The sequence below is a fragment of the Vidua chalybeata genome, chromosome 5 (genome assembly GCF_026979565.1).
Source record: "Vidua chalybeata isolate OUT-0048 chromosome 5, bVidCha1 merged haplotype, whole genome shotgun sequence".
Lineage (NCBI taxonomy): Eukaryota > Metazoa > Chordata > Aves > Passeriformes > Viduidae > Vidua > Vidua chalybeata.
The window spans coordinates 8318553-8323173 of NC_071534.1; positions in this window are offsets into that span (position 1 = coordinate 8318553).

Below are 4621 nucleotides of genomic sequence, written 5' to 3' on the forward strand. Positions count from 1 at the left end.
GGCTTTGGGTTTACATATCTATTATCACCTAATTTTGATTTTGTTGTTCTGGTATACTTGAGGGTTCATGTATTTTGAGAAGTTTAGCAAAGGTACACTTTGTGCAGATGCACTTCAAACACAGCAGATGAGCGCCAGGAAATAATGTTGGACAGGGCACTGTTACAGTCATCCTTTCTACCACTTCCTCTCAAACTGATATAAACAGATGCATGTTTTTATGTCCTTTCCCTTGGGAAAGGGAGAACTCTGAGCACAAATGATCAATATGTGGCTTTTCCGTGGTTACTTGGGAAACTTCATCCCTGAAATCTTTTTTAATCACAAGTTATCTTGCATCCTTTGACAGAATCCAGCTTTTTGTTTTTCATCTACTGTAAGTTATAGAATCTAGACAATAGGAACAAATCTGGATGAGCTGGTTTATGCAACAATAAAAACAGGTATGTGTGTTTGTGAAAACTAAGGAGTTTTAAAAAGGGAAATTGTCACTGCTTTTAAAATAGTGATTAGTTTTAGATTTATTATGTACTGTAGACTTCCATATTCATTTACTGCTCCTTCCAAACATTTTTCATGTTTTATTTTTTTCCTTCAGCACTTTTAGCAGATTTATGGAAGCTGGATTTGATGATTTCTCTTCACTTAGGAAGGCCTTAAGTGAGGCAGTCCTGTGTGAACATGAGGTGCAGTGGCTGTTCTGTGGTGATCACTGCCAAGACACACTGGTGTGCAATTCCTAGATTGTATTTCTGGTTGTATTGCAGCTCTGGACAAATCACACCTGGGAAGTTTTGGAGGGCACATGTCTGGTGTTTATTTCCCACTGACATGCAGTAACACGAGTGGTTAACAGCCAGTTGTTTTTTTCTGAATCCCTCCCATACAGTCTTTCAGTTGTCAGTTCTGTGTGTCTGGGAGCTGTGCTGGGAGATGCTCCCGGACTTTCCACCAGCTTTGAGGGGGGGTTAGGACTTGTGAGGCCAAACATGGGGGTTGTTGGAGGTGAGAGCTGCTGTTTTCTAATGGTATTGAGAGTGATTTTAACAACGCCAGGTGAGGACAAACACTATGATAGGTACAAAATAATAGCCCTAGTCAAAAGGCACAATAGCCCTGAGGTGCACACAATGGAGAGGAATTGGGAGTTCTTGGATTGGTTTTTTACTTTACCACAGACCTCCAGTGTTACTTTCAGGCAGTCAATCTCTGCGTCCACCATCCAAGCAGCCAGGCTTGGAACAGTTTGTGTCTCTGGAAGCATGTATCTAATTCAGCTGTTGTTATCAAAGTCAAATATTAAAGAACTGTTGTGTTCTCACAGGATAAAACCATGACACACCATTTTCACTGTGAACTTTGTTCTTTTGCTATTACATTTTGTTTACATTACATTTTTCTGGAAAAACAGTGTTTTCACTGCATATAAATAAGGCAGAAATTCGTGGTGTATGTTGTGCAAGCTAGACTTGTAGATTTGATGTCTGACACTAAAATAAGAGATGCATGTTAAATGCCACTAGGAAGACTTCAGGGCTGGTTGTTCAATAAAATGAAGCACGAGTCTGGGCATTGAAAGTAAACAAATAAGACTATGTAGAGATCAACCTTCCCAAGCTGTTTGTAAAGTTCCATAACTTGGGTCTAACTTTAGGCACTCCTCATCCCCTTGGTGACAGGCATGCTGCTCTGAATTTGTTGTTCAAACTTCCATTAATATTCTGTGTCAGACAAGGAAATAACTTAGATAAGATCAATTGTCAGACATGTTTCTTCAGGAAGGAACTAAAGAGCAGTCCTGAAAAATATCTGCTGGAATGGAAAAATTCTGATCTTTGAGAAAATAAAGGAATTGCTGTGTGAGAGGAAAAATGTCAATACATTTGGAGGAGTTTGTTTGCCAAACTATGCAACCTTCAAGTCTGTCTTTGAAAGTGCATGGGCAGTTTAAGAGGAGGTGCTTTCAGTTTTAGGAAGCACTGGTAAACATCAAAATTATTTACATTTTTCACATAATGGAACATGGAAGCTTCCTGTGACAATTGGTAATTTGTCCATGTTGGGGAGAGAATGAATGGCAACTTTTGAGAAGTTCAGTTTGGGCTTAATTGTGTTTTTCAGTATTAATTGATACTATGCAAGGTGGTAATTGCCTAGTTGAAGTCTGGAGTACTGTAACTCCTAGGTAGACATCTACAGCACTGTGCCATACACCCAAACAGGCAAGGGATTTGGGCAACGTGGGGCCATCCATATGCTGTTCAAAACCAGCACCCAGTCCCACCCTGCAGAGTCTTTGTTCTAGCTGATGAGAAGTTTTACAGCATAAAGGCAGCTTCTGAAGGATGGAACCCTGAAAGCCACATCTTTTCTCTCCCCTCCAGCTCTAAGCAGAGCGTAATAATAACCCACAGGTTTTTACAGAATTTCAAATATTTCACCTGTGTTGTATCTGCATTGCCACATGCACTGATATGTCATCCCTGAAACATTTCTACTGCCCTGTTAAGTATCCTGTTTCAGCTATCTCAAATCACCTTTTTTTTTTTTTTTTTTACCACTGAGTATTTAAAATTATCCACAGGCTATTTCAGACTGGTTGTGAACAACTCCAGAACAATATTTTGAGCAACTTTTGCTCCAAGATCTATAGGACAGGCCACTTTCCATAAGCCCCCCAAAGCCTGCCTGGAGCCTCCAAATCAGGGAAGTATTCAGTTGGAAAACCTTTCCCCTTTAGTGGAAAAAAAAAATCACCCATATTCTCTGGATGGCCTTTTATAATGCAGCGACTGTCACAAACCTCAAAACCAGAGACCTCCTCCAGCTGCTGAAACAGCTGCATCTCTGCCTGGTTGTGCTCTTTGATGGTTTGGTACAGCTGTCGCAGAGCAGAGCCTTGCTCTGAGGCACCTCCAGGGACAGATGAGGCTGGTCATGTCTCTAACCTACCCTGAATTAGTCGTGTTCTTTACTGCAGTAGCATCTTCAACAACATCTGCTGTGTTCCTTCTGCTGGCAGAGGTTGTATTTGGTGTTATTGGGGTTAAATCAGCATATCTGGCTATGGTTTGTATCGTTCTGTGTAAACTTGAGTCTTTGAAATCTAAAATGCTTGGGATGTCTTTTTTTTCAGTGAAATTGTCAGGAAGAAAATACTGTTAAAAAGGAGGCATAATTTAAATTTAAGGCTTCAGCTGAGGTGTGCTGCACTGTGGGTTTTCATGTTGAGTTGCACAGCTGTAGACTTTCAGCCACACAGAGCCCTGCAACAAATTAAACAAGGGGCACTGAGGCCTCTCCTGCAGGAAACCCATTCCAGGAGAAGCTTGATTTGTGCAGGAACCTCCCAAAGGAGTAGCAAAGTCACTGCTTGTTTGTAAGGGCCTGCTAGACTTTATATGGTAGTAATGTAACAGGCTTTGGAAATACGTATTATAATGGATCACGTGCCATCCAGTAGGTCCTTTCTGCCTGTTTTCCCTTATCCATGTGCTGGACCTTAAATACCACATGACACTTAATCCACACTATCAGGCAGAAGGCTTCATTTTAAGTTACTCATTTGAAGATCAAACTATTTTTGTGCCTGGTAGTGTCTTTGACAGTGAAAGGTCACAGAATAATTTAATTTAAAAGCTAAAGCAAAGCACTAATAATACATGATATCTCACCAAACCCACAGTCACCTCCCCTGCAGCTGTTGGATTTGCAAAAGAAAAAAATAAAAAGCCATCAAATAATGGATTAAGGATGCTTTCCAGCCTGAAAGCTTTAAGTAATACACCAATATATGATTCTTAATAGCAATATCATAATTTAGAAACCTAGCCAGCAAGCATTGGAATAATCTGTTTTTGTTGTTATCATTGCAGGCTGGCAGTACTTCTCTCCAGATGTACCATTTGGCACATTAAGCAATTCTTTTCTTAGAAGGGGAACCTATGTTTTTGCCATGTAATGCAAAACACCAATGGAATCACTACATAAGCAAAATGCCAGTAATGGTACAGTGGTCCAGCCACAAACATTGGTATGTTAATTTTGTTTTATTTTTCCTAGTGTGTCATCTGTAGTACTGTATTTTGTATCAGGACTATGGCTGGGCTGTTTAGTATCAGATTTTAAAGTGTGTTTTCAGCAAGAGATTTAAGCTAGGAAACTAATGGTTGGGTTTTTTTTCTACTTAATATGGACATAACTATAATTTTTGCTTGATCTTTGAGACCAGGCCAAATTTTCCCCTCAATTATAGCTGTTCTGTCGTTCAGCTGTATGCATCCACTTTTGATAATGGTACCTAAATACACTGGAAAGAAAGTAGTCTACACTAAAGCTGTGGCTTATATATGCCATTGCTTCCTAGGACTAGCTAGGCCTTAAAAAAATGTTTCAATTCATTTGTAGGAAGATTAGTTAAATTACAGCATGTGCAGTTTCTTTGTGGGAAGCAGTGCCTGGCCTTTCCATCTTCTGTGCTACCTTAGCTCTCTAATGGATCATCCCCAGTGCTTGGGAAGGCAGCAGCAGTCCCCTCTCAGCTGTGTCGCCTCTCGAGGCTGAACAGCCCCAGCTCCCCCAGCCTTTCCTCATCAGGGAGATGTTCCAGTCCCCTCATCAT